General features: G+C 35.5%; 1 long non-coding RNA gene across 1 annotated transcript in view; it reads left to right on the plus strand.

Moving 5' to 3' along the window:
* Positions 1–22775, plus strand: part of LOC117803105 — a 47460-nt gene that overhangs the window by 6413 nt on the left and 18272 nt on the right. Inside the window, exon 2 of the long non-coding RNA XR_004626761.1 lies at positions 5421–5537. This is a non-coding gene — a long non-coding RNA (uncharacterized LOC117803105). The remainder of the gene's footprint in view (positions 1–5420; positions 5538–22775) is intronic.

Consider the following 22775-nt stretch of genomic DNA (forward strand, 5'->3'; position numbering starts at 1 on the left):
ATGGTGAAACCATAAGATGGAAGGAGTCTATGTGGAGAAGAGTCACCCATCAAATAGGAACATGTTTTGGACTTGATGTAAACAAGAACTAATATCTTTTGCTATTTAAATCTTTATAGATTATGAGATTTGTTTGTTCAAGCTGCTGAGTGAAGAATTTGGCATCTCAAAGTGACAAAGCAGAAGAATCTCACAAGACCTATTTAGCTTGATTGCGTAATCACTGTGGCCAGTGATTACTGTGTGTTTGAAATGCTTCTCTTTTATGAGTAAGAGTCTTTATTATAGTTTTTCTAGACCGTCTCACCACTCTTAATTGGTCAAGGGGTGGTAGAAACCTTGTCTTTTTAGTTCATGTGTAGCTAGAGTAAGGGAATCAGGTTCAGATATAATAGAGAAAACTATACATCAGAAGGAGAGCCTATGATTGAGCTGAATGCAATGATTTGATGAGAACTTACTCTGTCTTGGGGAAGCCATGAACATGTTGTTGTATCTGTAGGAAGAACGCTAAAATAAAGATTTGGTATCCAGAAGAAAGTATAGTGACATAAATTGGCTAGCTATTTACATAAATCATTTTGTTTTTCCAGATGTAACATTTAGTCTACTGTCTAGCTAGTTATTGCCTTGTGGCTGTTTTCTTGACAGTGAAAGTGTTCAGGGGATGGCACATAAGTAATTTTTAAAAGCCAGCCCTGGATAGCAGATAGAAAATTTGATATGGAATTCAACAAGATAGTTCTAAAATTCATATGTGAAGGGTGCCTAGATGACTTAATGGGTTAAGCATCTGCCTTCAGCTCAGGTCATGATCCCAGGGCCTTGGGATTGAGCCCCACAGCACATAGGACTCCCTGCTCAGTGGAAAGTCTGCTTCTTCCTCTCCCTCTGCCCCTGCCTCAGATAGTGCTCTCCCTCTCGTGCTCTCTCTCATAAATAAATAAACAAACAAACAAATAAATCTTTAGAAAAATAAAGCAAAATTCATATGTGAGAACTAAAAGCCAAAATTAGCCAAGGGAAGACATTTCTATAAAGGGTTTTGAGAAAGCAAATTGATGTTGTATAGTTGGATAGTATAAGAGGACAAATCAATGGACTAGAGAAAACATAAAGAGATCTATACATGTATAGAAACTATTCAGTCAATAGCGCTAGGGGATTTGGTTATGGAGAAGGAGAAAAAATGAAATTTCTTCTCTACATTGCACAACATCTGAAAATACATTACAGATGGATGAAAGACAGGACTGTAATACTTTGAGAAAATATGGAAGAATATCCTTATGACTTTGTATGTTTAGTCAAGGATTTTTTTTTAATAAGCCACAAAAATTGGTAAGTATGTGGGGAAAGATCAGTTATGTTTTATTACATTAAAATTAAGAAATCTGGGGACACCTGATTCCCTTACTCTAAAATCTGTTTTATTACATTAAAATTAAGAAATCAGTAGGTTAAGCATCTGACTTTGGCTCAGGTCATGATGTAGGGCCCTGGAATTGATCCCCACATTCTGCTCAGCACTTAACAGATTGTCTGCTTGTCCCTCTGCCCTTTACCCCCTTCTCATGCACACACACACACTCTCTCAAATAAATAAAATCTTCTTTAAAAAAATTAAGGTCTGTAAATGAAAAGGCACTTTAATGATGAAAATGTATGCCAGAAAATGGAACAAATTATTTGTAATTGATAAAGGATTTGTATTTAGAACCTAGAAAGAGCTCTAATAAATCAGTAAGAAACAAGTTATTTGGAAAATGGGCAAAAGACTGGAATTAGCAGAATTATTCCAAATGACCCATAACATTTGAATGGATGCTTACCCTCATTACTAATAGAGAAATGTAAATTAGAATGGCCATAATATAAAATAGCAGATCTACCTAATTAGGAACAATTCAAAGTTTTCTCAATGTGAAATATTGTCAAAAATATTTGGAATGACAACTCTCACTAAAACTAGTGGAGCTACAAATTGTAGAAGTTAAAAAAATGTTTCTAAAATGTTGTACATGTGTATAATCCTACAATTCAACCATTTCCCTTTTATTTATATACTAAAGACACACTATTACATACGCACCAGGTGATATTTAAAAGAACACATATACAAAATTATTCATACCAGAAAAACTTCTAGTATAATGCAAATGCCCCTTAATTGCAAAATGCAGAGTTTAAAACATGTCAATATGATAAAATTTATATTAGTGAAAATTAAGGAAAAAAAGTTGCACATTTTTACATAGATTAAGGAGGGCACATATTGCAATGAGCACAGGGTGTTATACGTAAGCAATGAACCATGGAAGACTACATCAGAAACTAATGAAGTACTGTATGGTGACTAACATAATGAATAAAAAATATATTAAAAAAAGAAAAATATTTAAAACAATGAGTAAAAGATACAAACCACAAAAAATATATACAATTTTATGCCATATGCATTAATTTGAAAAATAAGGAAACTAACCTATTATTTAGGCATTATTGAAGAATTGGGAGAATGATAGAGAAAATTAAATAATATGACTTAGATAGGTACGTCTGTTTCACTTGCTCAAAGAAAAAAGTCTCAGTATCTTTACAGTATTTAGGTTTAATTTTTGCTAATGCAAATTTCAGTGCAAATGATGGCATCCTCCGTGTGGTGACACAAATTCAAGCTGCTTTAATCATGTGCCCTACCACTGTTCCTCGCAAAAGGCCAAAGAGAATCGAGGACCACATAGAACTTTACTTTGCTTCAGAGAGTAGTAAGAAATTTCATTTCCAGTCATATTTCATTTTTCAGTAGTACATAGTCTTACCTACCTGTTGGGTGGGGAGGGAGTGGAAAATTTTGCCTCGTATATGTCCAGATAGGAAAGGTACAGAAAGATTTAATGGGCACTACTAATGTCTATCAGAGCAGTTAACACAAAATCCAATATCAGTGCTGTTTAGGGGGAGAGGTAGGAAAGAAGGAAGGGGTGTGCATATAGGAAAGGAGCAAACCAGAGGAGGAAGGCTTCTAAGCTACCAGTAATATTCTTTTTTAGCCTAGGTAGTAGTTATATGTGTTTTCATTTGATTATTATCATATAAGCTGTGTATATATACATATATATATGCACACACACATATATAAGCACACATACTTTTTTATGTATGATATGCTTCAAAACAAAAATGTAATACACATTATATGTATATACACATAAATGTGATATGTCATATATCATAAACTATCATATTGTGGTAGGTAGATTAATGAACACCAAAATGTTCATATCCTAATGCTCAAAACCTGTAAATTACCTACATGACAAAAAAAAAATTAGTGAGTGTGATTAAGATTAAGAACTTTGAGATGGGGAGATTTTCCAGGATTATCTGAGTGGGGCAATCTAATCTCATGAGTCTTTCAGAGCGGGGAACCTTTCCCAATTGTGGTCAGAGGAAGATGTAATACTGAAGGGTCAGTGATAGGGAACTCTGCTGGCTTTAAAGATGGAGGAAAGAGAATGCCAGCAGCTTCTAGAGGTTGGAAAGGGCAAGGAAGAGGGTTCTCGCCTAGAGACTCCTAGAAAGGAACACAGCCCTACCCACACCTTCATTTTAGCCTTAAGTAAGACTATTAGACCCACAGATCTGGAAACTAATATATTTGTATTGTTTTAAGTTGATAAGTTTGTGATAATTTGTTATTGTAGCAATAGGAAATAAATACAGACTTGTACATACACACATATACATGTACATTACTTTCATGAACAAGTCTAGATTTCACTGCACTAAAAGGCTTATCCAAATTTACACATATATTCTGTTCCCAATTTTTGCTGAATATAGAAATCATTGTAATGTCTGATGAATTAATGTGGTCTGAAGAATGTTAATTTTTTCCAGTCTAGGTACAGAAATGCTCAAAACAATAAAGATAGCACCAAGAAAATTTTAGAAAATCTGGGATATGGATGTATAAAAACATAGCAAGATATCACTTCTGGGTCAAAGAGTATGAAGTAATCAACCTCTCCAAGAACAGGGCAGTCAGAATGTCAAAATTGATTAAAGTTAAAGCTGACTGAAGAAATGGTTGTTGAAATTGTTCAAGTCAGGGAACATGTAGCAAAACAAAAAACTTGTAACTTTTTTTTTCTGTTAAAAGGATTTGTAGAAATAAGCACACAATTTGGAAAGTCAGACAGCTACAGGAGAGAAATTTTGATATAAACCATGTCATATTTCTGAAAGCCAAGGAGCAATGATTTATTTTTTTCAAGTTCTGTATGTGGGAAGAACATTCCCAATTATTTGTGGGAATAGAAAAATGAAACTAATTACAAACAATAGATGTATGCTAGCACTGCATGAACATATCAGTCACCTGTTATTTCTGCAAATGTGGCCTTTTGTTTTCATGCATTCTACAAAGTTTTAAAATTATTATCATTGTTTAGTTTTCCACCTTAAATCAAAAGTTACTGAGCTTATATCTAAGGTGTCTGTGATTTATGGATTGCCTTCAAAGAAACTTGAACCTGTCAAAACTATACATAAGTATTATTTATATGTGTCTCTGGTTTGTTTTTGGAGAAAAGACGCACGACTTCTACAGTATTTTCATAACGATCCATAATGTACTTCATCTGAATGAAAAATCAAAGAAATAATTGTCTTGGATATTATGATGTGGATAAAAGACTCTGGAACTAAGGTGTGGAAAGGGAAATAAAAGCCATATTATATTTGTAAAGGTCTAAAGAGAAAAACAGATATTATTACTGTGGTGTGTAGACAGCCTTGTTTCTGAGTGCATTTCATTTAATGACCGTGATGTGGGTATGTGCTGGGAGGATGGGGTCCTTTTTCTGTGTGAAAGGAACGAATAATCTCTCTTTGTTCTCAGAGGATTAAAACTCAATGGTATTTACTTAAACAATTACACTAAGTTAGACCTTTGAATACAAAAACAAAAATAAAAATGTGTTTTTTTTAAATATGCATCTTCAAAAGCTTTCCTATTCAAAAAGGAAGAAGCAAACAAATGCCTGGTGTTATACTACCTCCCCTTCTGGGCTCTTAATATGATTGAAATATCTACCAGTTAATTTATTTTAACTAAGATCAAAAAAAATGAAACACATGAAGAGGCTTATTCAAGAATTTAAAATCTGGTACAAATCAGTCTGTGTGGTGAGCCTGGAAGAGAGAAGTTATATTACTCCATCTGAATAGGGCAGTGGAACAGCCCGGCAGCATCCTCAGTGTGTCCCTTTCCTCTTGCTGTATATGTAGAAACAGTAAGAACGTATCTCCAGCTTCGTTAGGGATAAATCACTAGTTCCTTTAAGGGCACTGTAGTCCTAAAACATCCTTGGAGATTCACAGCTCCTTCTCCCTTCCCTTCCCTTTCCATGCAGTTGGAAACCATAGGCTGAATTGGAGAAGACACAAGATGGAAGATTGAACCCTTGCATCTTCACTTAGAGAAGAGCTACCCCAGAAAAATATGGTGCATTTGCTTCCAAGAACCACAGGTACTGGTCTGGCTACTATGCAGGGAGGAGTGAAACAGAGTGCACTGTCTTAAACAAAAAAAAAAAAAAAAAAAAAAAAAAAAAAAAAAAAAAACCCCCCCAAAAACAATATTTTCTGTGAAGGGAAGGAATGAGCATGTGAGAATTTGGACAGCAGGGGCTATTTCTTAGGTTACAGCAACAGCTCACAGGGTTTGCCCTGTGCAGACTGCATTAGAGTAGGGACACTGTCATACAGGTGTTTGTGGACCACATCAGTGATGTAGTTTCTGCAGGGAGAAGCATCCTTTCTAAAGCCTGTCAGAAGCCTGGCTTTCATGGTGTACTGACATAAGCTACAGGTAGAAAGAAGAGGGTTGCCAATGGCATGCATGGACTAATCAGTACTACTCACACTTGCTGAATCGATAAAATCACCTAGGGTACTTGTTAATAATTGAATTTCCTGAATTCTGCTTCGTATCTACTGAATTCTGTTCTCCAGGGGACTCAAGAATCGGTTGGTGTAACCACAAGCCACGCAGGTGATCCTCACGATTAGACAAGTTTGATAACATTGGTTTACACCAACAGAGTGTAATCTGTGGGAGAATTACATGAGTGGTGACAGGTCAGTCAGTCCATTAGACTGCTCCAAGATTCTCATACGTTGGTCCTATCTTGCGCCTTACAGAAGTATTTCCACCAGTGGCATTGTTAAATCCTTGTCATTTATAAATCTTGCTCTCTACTGATTGAAATTTCAAGCTCTGACTCTGAAGAGGTTAAAACTTCCTTAACAAACAGGTTGCTTGTGACAATGGGTGTATCTTGGGGCACAAAGTGACAGCTGTGAAAAGAATTCACTATTAAGGCTCATGCACCTGTAAATAGCAAGTGTATTTGGCCTATTAACTTTTCATCATCCTGTCAGCAGATGCGGGACCCAAAAAGACAGCCTTTCTCAAACGCCGCTCTTTACATCCCCTATGGAGGCTCAGCATCACTCATTTGGAACCTGAGCTCAAGGGAGCAGAATGAGAGAGACAGGGAGAGACACTGAAAAATATAAAATCCCCAAATGAACAAATTGTCGGACATACAAACTGTTCACTATTTATCTAAGTTTAAAATCATCTGGTATATTTCTGACAGGGAAATTTACAAAATTTGAGCCTTAAGAAGTTAATGAAATATTTCAAACAGTATCTATGTTTTTGTATTTTAGATCTCAGAGTAGTGAAAATGCATGCTACCTTTGAAGGTCAAATCTAAAAATCTGGAAAGATGGCTCTAAAAAGTAACATTAATGCTTCCCTGGTGCTAGTTTTAGTGGGTGAATCACTGCTGACTCTGAAGCAATCCATGGTGTCTTGTGAGGAATAATGCGGTGGAAGCATGCACATAAACACTGCCCTACAAGTGGGACACCATCTAATAGAACTTATAATTCTCAGTGTACTTTTCCCTTTGGAGCTTTGATGCATTTTTAAAATTTGCTGTTAAGAGTGGATTGTAGTTTTTTTACTCTGTCATTATAGCCACAGAAAATGAAACAGAGGGTTTGGCTATGTAACCCCAGGGATTTCAGGATTCAAAACAAAACAAAACAGAACAAACACCAAAAACTGCAAAAATGTTTTCTGTTGGGATAACATTTTCATTTTATGTATTGAGCTTTTTAAACAGTGATGAAAACATGCCATACTAGTTATTGAAGTAAAAAGATCTAGAGGAAAGCTTAAAACATCTTTATTGAAAACTGAGAAATTCATCTTTTTCCTTCTTTGAAGAAGGTGAGGTTAGCATAAAAAAGACACATGGATCAGTGAATAGAACAGAGAGCCCAGAAATAAGCCCACGCAGATATGGTTAGTTAATCTACAACAAAGGAGGCAAGAATGTACAATGAGGAAAAGTCTCTTCAACAAATGGTGTTGGGGAAGACTGGACAGCCCCACGTAAAGGAATGAAACACTTTCTTATACCATACACAAAAATAAATTCAAAATGAGTTGCATTCTGCCCATTCAAAGTAAGTGTTCAATCCATTTTGAGTTTATTTTTGTGTATGGTATAAGACCATGGTCCAGCTTCATTCTTTTGCATGGAGCTTTCCAGTCTTCCAAACACCTTTTGTTGAAGAGACTTTTTCCTGCTTTGTTGAAGATGTGTTAACCATATAGTTGTGGATTCATTTCTGGTTTTTCTATTCTGTTCCATTGACCTATGTGTCTGTTTTGGTGCTAGTACCATACTGTCTTGATCACTACAGCTTTGTAATGTAGCTTGAGGTCCAGAGTTGTGATCCCTCCAGCGTCGCTTTCCTTTTTTAAGATTGCTTTGACTATAATGAGCTTTAACTTTTCAAGAATTTTTGTGACATGGAAAATTAAAAGCAAAGGAAAAGAAAAAAGGGCAAACAATATGGGTAATAGGGTGTTTTAGAGACAAAATATTATAACTCTGTGCCCCAGTTTTGTTTAACACAGAGACAGGGAATTATGTTGTCAGTTCTTAAAAGTTATTGGTAGTGTTCAAGCTCATAAGGTGGATGATTGATCCATGATCATTTAATTTATATGTTACATATATTTAATTTATGTTATATGTTTGAACTTTCATATATGTATTATTTATTCTTTATTACTCTTACTTAAAATGCAGTTTAACCTCTCAAACTCTGCATAATTTAATACACCATGGAGATTCTCATAGTTGACAAATTTATATCAGTTTCTTTGTCTAGCACTGGTCTAAATATTTTATATGTATATATAATCTCACTTATATATGTATATATAATCTCACTTCATCTTCAGAATGATTTCATATATGAGAAACTGTTATTATTTCTATGTTATAAAAGAGTAAACTGTGTCACATAGAGGTTTAATAATCTGCCTTAAGTCTTTTGCTTGGTAATGAATCTAATAGTTTGACCACAGAGACCCCCTTCTTAATCACTAAATTTACTAATTAAATTTTGTGTCAAATCTAACTTTTAAAATTGGTACAGGTGCTCCTTTAAAATTGGTTCAAGTCTGCTAAGGAGGAATCCTGGTATGGGTCAAAACCAAGGATACACCAGGGCCATATTATAGGGGTGGAATTTTTAGTGAGGGTGAGGAGGGGAGTGTTAAAACTCCAACAATAGGGCAGTTTCTACTTCTGTCCATTAGTTCTCTTTCCTTTTAATTTTCTGTGCATTCTTCACTATTCATCAACATTTTTTCGCCCACGATTAAGTATATTTGCCAGTCACCCCTCCCAGGCACTGATGGTGCACGTTTGAGCAAGACAGACATGAGTTTACAGAGCTTACCCATTACACAGAAATGTGAGGACTAACAATTTGAGTATTGGTATGCTGCTGTGCTGAAAAGCTACAGTAAGCCACAGTAGGATTACCTAATATAAAATACATGAGAAGAGCATTTTAGTGAAAGCTTCCAAGGCACTAACATCCATGATTAGAGCTGGATGAAATGTAAACAAAAGAGGAATAATCCAGCATGGAAGCAGCATTTGTAGGGAGTAGAGTTGAGCACAGTGACCAAAAAAGCTAATGGCAAAATAAGAAGCTAAAAGGAGAAGTCAGTGAAAATGGATCAGGTGGGGACAAAAGAGGAAATAGTGGGACCAGGTAGGAGGTTGTTGAATGTTCCAATGAGAGCGTGTGATGCTTGGGTAAGGACAGTGTCAGTGGGGGTGACAACAACTGCACATGTTACAGCTATTTTGGAACTAGACTTTGTTGTATTTGATCTTGATCAGATACAGGAGGTGGTAGAAAGAGGGAGTTTCTGAGAAAAAGACATTCAGAATAAAAATTAATATTTTAGGTCCAGAGAGGTAGGACTACAATGTCCTGCCTGGTCAAAGCCACCTTACCATCACATGAGTTCTACATTGGGGTCAAAATTGAGGCTTTTGGTAATAAATGATGGGCATTTTCCTGTCATTTCACATTCCACTTACCCTAGGGATCCTACAACAGTAATAGATGTCTATTCAAATGCTTCTGAGATTCAGAGTCCTCAGCTATCCCTCCTCAAAGAAACAAAACAAACCAAAGCAATAACAACAACTCCCCATAATTTTAAAATCCAAAAGCTCTTAGAAGAGTGTGAATGAATTTGACTAATTACAAATATTTGCCTGGCGAGCTGGAATCATATCCTTGAAATAAAATAAATGCTTTGGAAGGAAATTCCAAATTATTTGGAATATTGTTGCACTCCCAAAGGATTTTGTTTTAAAATAAAGCACTTATTTCTCTGAATAATGCATCTTTAATGGTAGCGTTTCAGGAGGCTTGAAAACAAGTAAGTGTAGTTGTGAGGAGGGAAGCTTTCCTGTTGTCGCATCCATATGAAAGGAGCAGCACCATGATGGTAAATGCAAAGGGCAGAAAGCTCCTGTGGCTCTTCAGTTTCTTGTTCTTATGTGTAAACCTCTCTCCTGAGATGAAGAGGTTTGCAGAAAAACCCAATTTAGGACACTTGTTCAAAGTACCTCTTTTGGGAGTAAGTGAAGAGTCTCAATATTTTTTCCCATGATTCTGAGGTAAGGTAGTATTTTAAACATATTTTTAGAAGGGAGAACATGTATTATAATCCCTAACATTGGACTTATTCATGTAAATCTCAAGTGACCATGAATTGTAGTTTTGAACTTTTGCCCTATTGTAATCATAAGATTATAACTATAACATTCTATATAACACCAAATATTATAATAAATACCTAGAATAGAACAAACATCAGTACACTTAACATGGGTTACGTGCAAATCAGATAACTAATAAAAAATGTCTTGATACTATTTCTTCTCACAATATTAAATTGTCCTCTCAAATCTTCGACTAGAATAAAAGTTAAAAGTTCAGAATAAAATTTTAACTTCACATTCCTCTTTTTATTGAAGTATAATTGACATACAATATCCCATTAGTTTCAGGTGTGCCTCATAGTGATTCAATATTTTTAAACATTACAATATGACCCCCATGATAGGTCCAGTTACCATCTGCCAACATACAAAGTTGTTACGATATTATTGACTATATTCTCTACGCTGTATATTACATCCCCATGACTTATTTTATTACTGAAAGTTTGTATCTCTTAATCCTCTTCGCGCATTTTGCCTTCCCCTGTGACCCTTCCCTCTTCTGGTAACCAATAATTTCCAATATCTATGGCTTGGTTTTGTTCTGTTCGTTTGGTTTTCTTTTTTAAAGGTTTCTTTTTTTTTTAGATCCCACATATAAATGAATCATATGGCATAAGTAAAATCGTATGACATTTCTCTTCCTCAGTCTGACTTATTTCATTCAGGATACTACTCTCTAGGTCCATCCATGTTGTTGCAAATGGCAAGATTTCATTCTTTTTATGGCTGAGTAGTATTCCATTGTAAATGTGTATCACGTTTTCCTTATCCTTTCTTCCATCGGTGGATTCTTATGTTGCTTCCATATGTTGGTTATTGTAAATAATGCTGCAATGAGCATAGGAGTACATATATCTCTTCAAATTGGTGTTTTCATTTTCTTTGAATAAATACCCAGAAGTGGAATTGTTGAATTGTATAGTAGTCCTATTCTTAATTTTTTGAGAAAACTCCATACCATTTTCCATAGTCGCTGCACTGACTTACATTCCCAAAAAGAGTGTAGGAGGGTTGCGATTTTGTCACATCTTCACCAACACTTGTTATTTTTTGTTTTGTTTTGTTTTAGATAATAGCTATTTTGACAGGTGTGAGGTGGTATCTCTGTAGTTTCAATTTGCATTTCTCTGATCATTAGCATCTTTTTGTGTGCCTGTTGGCCATCTGATTGTCTTCTTTGGAAAAATGTTTATTCTGGTCCTCTGCCCATTTTTAAATCCAATTGTTTGATTTTTTGATATTAAGTTGTATAAATTCTTTATGTATTTTGGATATTAACCCCTCATCAAATGTATAATTGTATAATATTTTCTCCCACTCAGGAGGTTGCCTTTTTGTTTTGTTGATTATCTTCTTTGCCTGTCAATAGCTTTTTAGGTTGACCTAATCCCATTTATTTATTTTAGCTTTTGTTTCCCTTGCCTGAGGAGATTGGTTCAAACAAATATTGCTAAGCCAAATATTGTTAAGGAGCTTACTGCTTATGTTTTCTTCTAAGAATTTATGGTTTCAGGTTTTATATTCAAGTGTTTAATCCATTTTTTCAAGTTTCTATTTAAACTCCAGTTAGTTAACATACAGTGTAATATTAGTTTCAGGTGTAGAATTTAGTGATTCATCACTTATATACAACACCCAGTGCTCATCACAAGTGCCCTCCTTAATACCCATCACCCATTTAACCTATCCTCCCACCCATCTCCCCTCTGATAACCATCAGTTTGTTCTCTAGGTTGAGTCTCTTCAATGGTTTGCCTCTCTTTTTTCCCCCTATTTTCATCTGTTTTGTTACATAAATTCCACATATGAGTGAAACATGATATTTGTCTTGAGTGAAATTGCTGGATCCTAGGGAAATTCTATGTTTAAGTCTTTGAGGAACCTCCCTGCTGTTTTCCAGAGTGGCTGCACCAATTTACATTCCCACCAACAGCCTAAGAGGCTTCCCCTTTTTCCACATGCATGTCAATACCTGTTGTTTCATGTGTTGTTAACTTTAGCCATTCTGACAGGTGATATCTCATTGTACTTTTGATTTGTATTTCCCTGATGATGAGTGATGCTGAGCATCTTTTCATGGTCTGTTGGCCATCTGGATATCTTCTTTGGAAAAATGTCTATTCATGTATTCTGTCCATTTCTTTACTGGATTATTTGTCAATTGAGTGTTGAGTTTGATAAGTTCTTTATATATTTTGGATATGCTTTATCAGATATGTCATTTGCAAATGTCTTCTCTGATTCTATAGGTTGCCTTTTAGTTTTGTTGATGGTTTAATAGTTCATTTTTGCTTTTGTTTCCCTTGCCTCAGGAGACATATCTAGTATGAAGCTGCTACAGCCCATGTCAAAGAGGTTGCTGGCTGTGCTCTCATCTAGGATTTTGATAGATTCCTCTCTCACATTGAGGTCTTTCATCCATTTTGAATTTATTTTTTTTGTATGGCATAAGAAGGTAGTCAGTTTCATTCTTCTGCATGTTGCTGTCCAGTTTTTCCAGCACAATTTATTGAAGAAACTATCTTTTTTGCATTGGATATTCTTTCCTCCTTTGTTGAAGATTAGTTGACCATAGAGTTGGGGGTCCATTTCTGGGTTCTCTATCCTGTTCCATTGATCTATGTGTCTTTTTGTGCCAGCATCATACTGTCTTGATCACTACAGCTTTGTAATGTAGTTTGAAGTCCAGAATTGTGATGCCTCCAGTGTTGCTTTCCTTTTTCAAGATTGTTTTTGCTATTTGGGTCTTTTGTGGTTCCATGAAAATTTTGGGATTATTTGTTCAGGCTCTATGAAAAATTCTGGTGATATTTTGATAGGGATTGCATTAAATGTGTAGATTACTTTAGGTAGCGTAGACATTTTATCAGTATCTGTTCTTCCAAAACATGAGCATGGAATGTTTTTACATTTCTTTGTGTCTTCCTCAGTTTCTTTCATGAGTCTTCTACAGTTTCCTGAGTACAGAACCTTTGCCTCTTCGGTTAGGTTTATTCCTAGGTATCTTATGGGTTTTGGTGCAGTTGTAAATGGGATTGACTTCTTAATTTCTCTTTCTTCTGTCTCATGGTTAGTGTATAGAAATGCAACTGATTCTGTGCATTGGTTTTATATCCTGCCACTTTGCTGAATTCCTGTATGAATTCTAGCAATTTTGGGGTGGAGTCCTTTGGGTTTTCCATACAGAATATTATGTCATCTGCAAAGAGTGAGAGTTTGACTTCTTTGCTGATTTGAATGACTTTTATTTCTTTTTGTTGTCTGATTGCTGAGGCCAGGACTTCTAATACTATGTTGAACAGCAGTGGTGATAGCGGACATCCCTGCCGTGTTCCTGACTGTAGAGGAAAAGCTCTCAGTTTTTCCCCACTGAGGATGATATGAGCTGTGGGTCTTTGTATATGGCTTTTATGGTGTTGAGATATGTTCCCTCTATCCCTATTTTGTTGAGTATTTTTGTCAAGAATGGGTGCTATATTTTGTCAAATGATGTTTCTGTATCTACTGAGAGGATCATGTGGTTCTTATACTTTCTATAATTAATGTGGTGTGTCACATTAATTGACTTTTGAATATTTAAGCACCCTGGCAGCCGAGGAATAAATCCCACTTGATCATGGTGAATAATTCTTTTAATGTACTGTTGGATTTGATTTGCCAGTATCTTGTTGAGAATTTTTGTATCCATGTTCATCAAGGATATTGGCCTTAATTCTCCTTTTTAGTGGGATCTTTGTCTGGTTTTGGGATTAAAGTAATGCTGGCCTTGTAGAATGAGTTTGGAAGTTTTCTTTCCATTTTTATTTCTTGGAATGGTTTGAGAAGAATAGGTATTAACTCTTCCTTAAATATTTGGTAGAATTCCCCAGGAAAGCTGTCTGGCTCTGGATGTTTTGTTTGTCAGAAGATTTTTGATTACTGATTCAGTTTCTTTGCTGGTTATCAGTCTGTTCAAATTTTCTATTTCTTCCTGTTTCAGTTTTGGTTGTTTATATGCTTCTAGGAATTTATCCATTTCTTCCAGATTGCCCAATTTTTTGGCCTATAACTTTTCATAATATTCTCTTATAATTTTTTGATTTCTGTGGTGTTTGTTGTGATCTCTCCTCTCTTATTCCTGATTTATTTGATTCCTTTCTCTTTCTTTTTGATAAGTCTGACTAGGAGTTTATAAATTCTTATTCATTCTTTCAAAGAACAAGCTCCTAGTTTCATTGATCTGCTTTTTTTGTTTCTATATCACTTATTTCATGTTAATCTTTATTATTTTATTATCATCTTTTTTATTTTATTATTATGTCAGGCATGCCAGCTGAGTTTCAAAACTTCAAATTTTAGGGACCCAACATAGCATGCATGGACGCACAATGGTTGTCCAGGGGAGGGTCTCACCTTGCTGAGGCTGGTGCCAGTTTGTCCCAGAAGGGCGGTCACACCAACATGCAGGAGCATGGAGTTCAGAGGAAAGCACAGCAGAAAGCCTGAGTCCAGGTTGGCCATCCTCAGCAGTTGTCTCTGACCCTCCCTCCGTTTAAGGAGTGGGGAAGCACCATGGCAACTTTCAGCTCTTTTGTCCCCTGAGAGGCAAAGCCACCTCTCCCAGATATGCTCCAAGGAGAGGGAAATGTCTCTCCCAGTTTGTCCATGGGGATCCTCAATGCCACCTGTTCCCAGGCTTCTGCCCTCCTTCTCCATAGGAGAACTGCAGTGCTCACTGGGCTCCACACCAGCCATGGTAGGGAACTCTAAAACTCCAAGCTTTGAGCTCCACTGGTTGTAAACACTCAACATAATCAGCCCCTCTCGTTTTCCCAGTCAGTGGCTTAGAAGAGTTTCCCTTGCGTGATCCCCTATGCACTCCTCTCTCTCCCTCCCAACCTTCCCCCCACTCAGGACTCCCTCCACTTTGCAGCACCCATGACACTTTTCTCCTCAAAATCACATCTGCATACCTTCTGCCCTCCATGATGTGGCCTCTTCTCCCCTTCCAGTCATGCAGCTCAATTCTCAGATCAATTTCTTGGGGGTTCACAACGATCTGATATTTATCTAAGGAATGACTTCATTGTTAATGTTTTGTGTATCCCATTATATCACTCACCTTAGGAAGCACATACTATTAGGTTTTCCTATTATTAGTGATGCTAATATGGACCCTTTGTTAAAATTATGTCTGCCACATTTCTCCATTTTTAAAGGTAACTTTCTTCTTTTAATTAAAAAATGAATCTTTTGGATGACACTTTGAAAGTCAATAACTTTTTAATGTTTTTTATTATGTTGTGTTAGTCACCATCCCTGGTTTCCAATAATCAATGATTTTCTCATCCATTAATGATCTTTGTCTAAATCAAATACTAAATTTTTATTTTTGTCTGGTTTTTCATTTTTTACTTTCATTTTTACTACATTTATTACTTGGCATTTTTGTATAAAGAATAACTTCCTCAATTTCCCCCTTATCTCTTTCTCTGATTTTCTTTTTGTGGTATCACTATCGGTGCATGGCTTTCCTTCAACTGAAATTTACAGAAGAAATAGTATAGCTCTACTTTTATTTTTAAATGATTGCAGAGAGGTAGAGAGATAGACTGCAATTTGAATCATGTATACTAAAGAAAGGAAATACAAGAATAAATTATTAGGTAAAATTAGGCACTAGGATTCTATGATTATGATTAGCCTGAAGTTGAAATGCAATTCCTATGATTCAGCAGCCTGTAATAGAAATTGAGAAACCATTATGCATAATGCCACATTATTGGTGATGAAACTAGCAATGACTAAGACGGCTCTTAATTGAGGTGACATTACTCCAAGAAATGAAGTAGAATCAGAGTTAAAAAAAAATAAAAACAAGATTTTAGTGTAGGAGGTGGGTAATGCTAATCATAAAGCATAAAGTTAGTATTTTGTAAATGAATCCATTGTTAGATTTAGCTTAAAACTGTGCAAAGGTGGAAACTTCGATTTAATATTGGAAGTCCTTTTTCCAAACTACTCAGGTTGAATAACACTTTGAATAATGTTCTCATAGGACTTAAAACAAAGCATTAGTAGTTCAAATAGTAGTCTTAAAGTCAAATGCCTACTGCTTGGCATTTAACACACTATTGGCAACTCTATAGTAATAGTAGCCACCAAATAAGTATCAGGCCTGCTTACAGTTGTTTACATGCATCTATGCTTTCAGTTCTTACAACGACCCCAAAAGATTTGGAATTATTTTTACCTGTGATTTACATGTATCGATGTATAGACATGAGAGGAAACCGATAAACTTGAGAGTTTACATACTGCTGTCTGGTTTTTCAGAGCAGACCTGCCCATCCTCATCTGCTTTTTTCAGATCAATTGCACCCAAATTCTACCAATCACTCCAATACCCATATACTCTTGATAACTTCACTACCACAATCCGTGAAACAACTGAGAGTCAAGCTTCTTAAATCTAACCAAAAAATGTCATTTGGGTCTGTCTTTATTCCTATTCCTTATTTGCCTGAACTATTTAAGTCAGAATAGTTAAAGACACAAAATATGTCTGTCTACACCACATCTTCTCTCATTTAAAACCTATGAAGCTGTTCTGCTGCTTATAGAATAAATTTCTTAGGTAGGACCCATAAAGCCCTGAGCACTATGCATAAAAAATGCCCCTCAGCTCCATCTCACCTCTTCCCTTGTGCATTTCATTCAGATTTCTTGTGCTACACAAATATGGCATGTACTTTTCCAGTGCCATGATTTGCTACATGCTCCATCTACATGGACTGTCTTCATTTTTATATGCTACTGAACTCCTATGTATGCTTCAAGACCCTCCTTAAATGCTGCCTTTCTAAAAACATTATATATATAATATATATTATATACATATATAATCTTCTTCAGGATATCAAGCACTGTGGTACAATTGTTTCTTTACGTGCTTATCTTTTCTCACTAAACTCTGAGTTTCAAGTAAGTCCAAACTACTTATTTCTGTCATAGACTTTTCTTTTATTTTCATCCTCATAATACTCAGCACAGTATTTGGCACAGAAATGACTGAGGAAGTGTTTGTGGGGTGATTGATCATAAGTTGCCTCTTTTCTATAAGATCTATTTATGCTTTTCAGGGAGAAAAACCTCTCAAAATGAATTGTTAAAGAATTATCATTTTATAAAAAAGCAATAATTTATTCTGGCAGTTATAATGTCACTTTATTCTTCCTTGTCCTTTCCTTTTATAAGGCTGTCACTAAGAAGTCCTCTTCTTTCTTTCACAGTGTCCTTGCTGTTCATCTTCCAGAATTACTGTGCTTTTTCCCCACTCTCCTCAGTCAACAAGAGAATAATAAGTAGAAAAAAATGCTGTTTTAAACACATGAAACATAGTTCCCTTAACATTGGATTCAATCAAGTGTACTTGTTTGTCCCTAGTGGTTAGAGGTAACATGCTTTTTTTTCCCCAAATTTTAATGGCTGCGTCAATGCCAAATGTTTTTATACTGTACCTATTTGAGAATTCACATCAACAGCTGGGAAAGTTTGACATATTTCACAATGGTGGCTAAAACTTGTAGGTTCAGTATCTTTAGAACATTATCCAACTGATCATAAATTTAACATTGGATTTAATGAGTTGATGAATACTCACTGTGGCAGACCCTTTGGAAGCCGTTTATTGGTATATAAAGATGACTAACATAAGCTATCCTTAGGCATCTCAGGATACAGAGGGGTTTAAGTATCTCCTAGTGAAGCATTTTTTAAAAATATTTATTTATTTTAGAGAGAGAGCACAAGCAGGGGAGGGGTTGAGAGACAGGGGGAGAAAGAATCCCAACAGACTCCACACTGAGTGCAGAAGCTCGATCCTAAGACCCTGAGATCATGAACTGAGCCAAAATCAAGAGTTGGATGCTTAACTGACTGAGCCACCAGGCACCGCCCCCCCTTGTGAAGCATTTTATACTATTCTTTCATACTTTTCAGCTAATTCTTCTCTTTGATTTGCAGATAAGCCTAAAAGCAGAAAGAGAAAAGAAGCAAATGATATTTGCTTTAATTCATATTACAAACAAAACTAGGTAGAATAGAGCCTAAATCAATGACTAAGACAGAGTAAGTGGGGTTTCTATCATTAATTTCTATTGTTAAAAATAAGCATGTATAGAAATATAAGAGAGAGGGGGAGGTTAAGATGGCGGANAGTATAGGTTCTGATAAAAGAGTGAAGTAGGTAAAAATCACAATCTTTTGTCTATACTATCCTGATTTTGTCTTTTATTTCTTTTACCTCACTGTTTTTATTGTTACTCTGTAATGCCCAAATCAGTGGTGTGTTGGTGAATTGACTCTATAGGAAAAAGAAAAAAAATCCCTGAGTTGTACCATTTGCCAGTTTCTACAGTATAAATACTCCTGCCGTGGCCAATTGTAAACTACCAAATGTGAGGTTGGTAAGAAATGCTAACAATCAACTTTACAAGTCAGCAGAAACTGGCTCCACTCACCAGTAGATACCCTTCACAGGTGTGTGACTTGACAGACACAAATCTCTTCCTCTACCTTCTGCCATCATCAATGGGTATTACATCAGGTGTGACACACTGATGTGATTTCTAGCCATTGTATTAATTCACCAACCAAGGGCATTGGTGTTTAAATATTATTACCAAATTTAGAAAGTACAATAACAATTGTTTTCCCCCGTGTAATAACCGTAGGCCTCATAGCAACTTGGAATTATCTGGAGTTGTAAATTAATATGCTGTTTATTTTGTGCAGACTCTATGACTATTTGCTAAAATGGTTACATTAAAAGGCTTAAAGATGGTTTAGAAAGATTACCATTTATATTGTTTAATATTAAATCTAAACAGCTTAAAATGCATTCATCAATTTCTGATTATAACACAAGCATTTCTTATATTATTTCACGTGATTGGGAAAACATCATTATTACCTCAAAAGTTAATGCTTGAATAATGTCATGAAAATATTTTTAAAGTAAAATTCATGTGGATTGAATGTATTTAAATAACAAAAACAAAATATGCTATGAACTAGAACTTTCTAAATGGTGAGCAATAATATGCATTAAATTAAAAAATAGAAATTGTTTGCTAATTCACCCAGCTAGAATCTGAAAGGCAATGTATAGTCACTGAGAAAAATGTTAACAATGGCTTTCACTGATTTTGTAAAATGAAAATGCCTTTAAGTAATAGAAATAAGTAAGAGAAAAATTAAATAGCTTAGTAATTGTTGGTTTTTCAAATGAATCACCTTCATAGAGTGTAATGCATTCAGCACATTTCTGCCCTTGGCAGTTAAATTAATTGTGTATTTTAATATAAATGCTTTCTAACTGCAATTCACTTTAATCATTTAACATGTCCAATATTGAGTTCTTTCGACTGAGAAAAGCTGTGAGAAAAATTCTCCGTGATATCCTTTCATATTTTGATATTAGTTTTCCTTTTAAACACATTTATGACAATTTCCCTAGTAGAGTATTAAGTATTTATGTTTGTAGTGATACACAAATTATTTCATGTGTTCTACATTTTTAATTATACAAGAACATGAGAAAGTTGTAAGGAATTTATACTTCTGAGAGACTTACTCTTGCATTTCTTAAATAATCTGAAATATTTTATCTCAATGAGTTGATACAGTATAACCTTTGGTCTCAATTATACATATAGCATGCTCAGAAAAGAAAATGGTAAACAATATTAATGGAGATGGAACTGGGGCTGTGCTTAGGTTCTGAAAATCACATGTACCTGTTCAAAGTATGTCTCCCAGTGATCCATGCATTTGTTTTACTATCATATCCTTCTAGTTAATCTTTGTTTTCTTCTTCTTTTACATTACTTTTTAAAACATTTTTTACATTGCCTAGTGCTTGAAGATGTTCTGATAACAGCATCTTCATGTTTTAGACTCAGAATTGAGAATTCCGTGTGTGTGTGTGTGTGTGTGTGTGTGTGTGTGTGTTGGTGAACTTAATCATTGGTGCTCTCGCAAGACTAACTTTAATATTAAACAGAAATCTCTCATTGGTGAATACCTTTTTTATAATGGTTAGTAGACGTTAAGTTATCTACCATGTTCTGTGGTGCCCACATTGTTTCTAGGATAGTTAGACTCTGGGCATTCTAAAATAAATGCTGTGTTCTTTACTTTTCTCTCGTGTTTCTGTTGGGACTGGGTGAGTTTATATATGAGATCCCAGTATTCTTGTGTTTCCTTTATCTCGCGGCTCCATGGGGCCCAGTGTTTACAGCAGAAGCTGGAGCAAGACTGCCTGTGAAAAATAGACTGCCAGGTTTTTCAATAATAGAAACAATTGTCGAGCAATTGTGATTTGCATTGAATTACCATGGATTAGGATTTTAATGTGTTTTTGTTTCATTAAAATCCTTAGAATACAGTGTTTATAATTCAATAAGAAAATACCTATGAAGAAAATCAGTTTTTGAAATGACTAAAAATCATTCCATTATGTTAGGTGCAAAGCTTACAATGCAAAATATACATCATCTAGTCCTACATGTACTTGAAGAAGTAGCACTATTCAGTCCTTAAACGGCCTACTCATATACTCGTATATTCATATATATATTTTTTGCATGTATTTGCGGTACCAAATAACAATCATTTAAGAGAAACAATGAATAACAAAATGGGTCTGAATGCTTCTCGGAAACACCAGTCATACATTGCCTTATGGTTATTTAAGTCTTATTTTCCTTTCAAATTATCCTGTCAGTCAGTTAATAGACCTCTCACACAAAACAAAAGGAAAATCCTATAGTCAATATATTGCAATCCTTCATTAATACCAAAACAGAAAGAGAAATCCTTTCCAGTGTTCTCTGTCAGTGATTCTAAATGTTTACATTTTACTGGCTCTGATAGACTTCTATGAAGTCTAGGACTAAGTAACTTTGGTAGTTGGAGCCTCCTATGTCCCACTTACAGAGAGTCACAACCCACAAAGCAAGGGGTCTGAACAATCCTGAAGTAAAATGCAGAAAACAGAATACAGTTTAGCTTTGTCGATCCTGGTTTCTCGAAAAGTGTACTTGACCAGAGAACAACCTTTCAAATAATCTCTCTAAACATCCCCTAGATCTAGTATTCCACACAAAACTCTTTGTGGAATGTTGTTCTGAGGTAAGCAAATACCTGACTCTATATAACCTAACTTATTTCGTGATCTTCTCGTCATTTCAGTACAGACAGCAAAGCTAACTCTGAATCCACTCTGTAGAGTGTATGTGTGGATCATCTCTCCATGTGGCCACAGCACCTTATCACTACCAATACCTAAGAGTTGCCTATGTCCAGGGAAGAACTCATCATGCTCCAGAAATGTGGAGTTTGCACGCATGTAGACTATACGTCCAGAGTCAAATGTGTACTTGTCATCCCAAAGACCAACACGTTAGGTTTTTCAAATTTACACCTGTGTGAAATACCCAAACATGTGGGTGGAGATAGTGGAATTAGCCTGTGCACTCATCACACCCAGGACTAACACACATAAAACACCAAGCTAGGCTTCCCTAGCTTTATAATAACTCTTTTTGTTGCAGAGAAGTATGTAGTTCCTCTCTCCCAGGTAACAGTACAATATTGAACATCCTCTCAGTGACTCTGTAAACCTTGTACAACATTCAATCCACAGTGATGGTCTACAAAGCCAGCAGAGAGAGCAAGTGGTTTCCACATTATTAGGTCAAAGTCAATAGCAAGAATGTAGAGTGGTTCTCTGTGGACTTTAGAGAAGACCATAGGGTTCTTTATGGGTCATTGACATATTCGGAAGTTTCCTTCTCCTTTATGGTCCCAGGTAGGTCACAATGTAAATAGCTGACAGTCTATGAAAAATGGTTAAGAAGAAGGAAATAAACTTAGGAGAGTTTAAACTGATATCAGGAGAACAGGTGAACTAGTCCAATGAAGGAGATAACCCATCCTTGTTTTGTAAAACTGTATACCTCATGTTCAAAAAGCTAATTTTTAGGAATGTGAAGCTTATCCTTCTCGTTCTGAATTCATTGTTTCATGCTTTATAAACACAAGAGAAATGGACCAAGTTTTTTGAATTATTTTTTTGTACCTTTTTGGGTTTGTTTTTTTTTTCTGAGGAGCCTCCAAGTATTCTCTGAGATGTACTTGGAAATATGTCAAACTTTCCCATCTTCTGTTTTAATGTGTTAGAAGGGAAAAAAGGAAAAGCCTGTTTTTGAAGCCTGTTTTCTCTTTCAGCTTTAGGTGTAGACAGTGGATTCTATTTATATTCTTCAATATAAAAATGTTTAGAGGAGGAATGGGATAGACCGGTGTTGAGTAGTAAGGAGGGCATGTATTGCATGGTGCACTGGGTGTTATACGCAACTAATGAATCATTGAGCTTTACATCGGAAGCCGGGGATGTACTGTATGGTGACTAACATAATATAATAAAAAATCATTAAAAATATAAATAAATAAAATAAAAATGTTTAGATTACACCATAAAAAGAGAGGGAAGTTTTTGTGATGCAAAAAACAAAAACAAAAAACAAAAACTATCTC

This window comes from Ailuropoda melanoleuca, chromosome 7 (assembly GCF_002007445.2).
Source record: "Ailuropoda melanoleuca isolate Jingjing chromosome 7, ASM200744v2, whole genome shotgun sequence".
Lineage (NCBI taxonomy): Eukaryota > Metazoa > Chordata > Mammalia > Carnivora > Ursidae > Ailuropoda > Ailuropoda melanoleuca.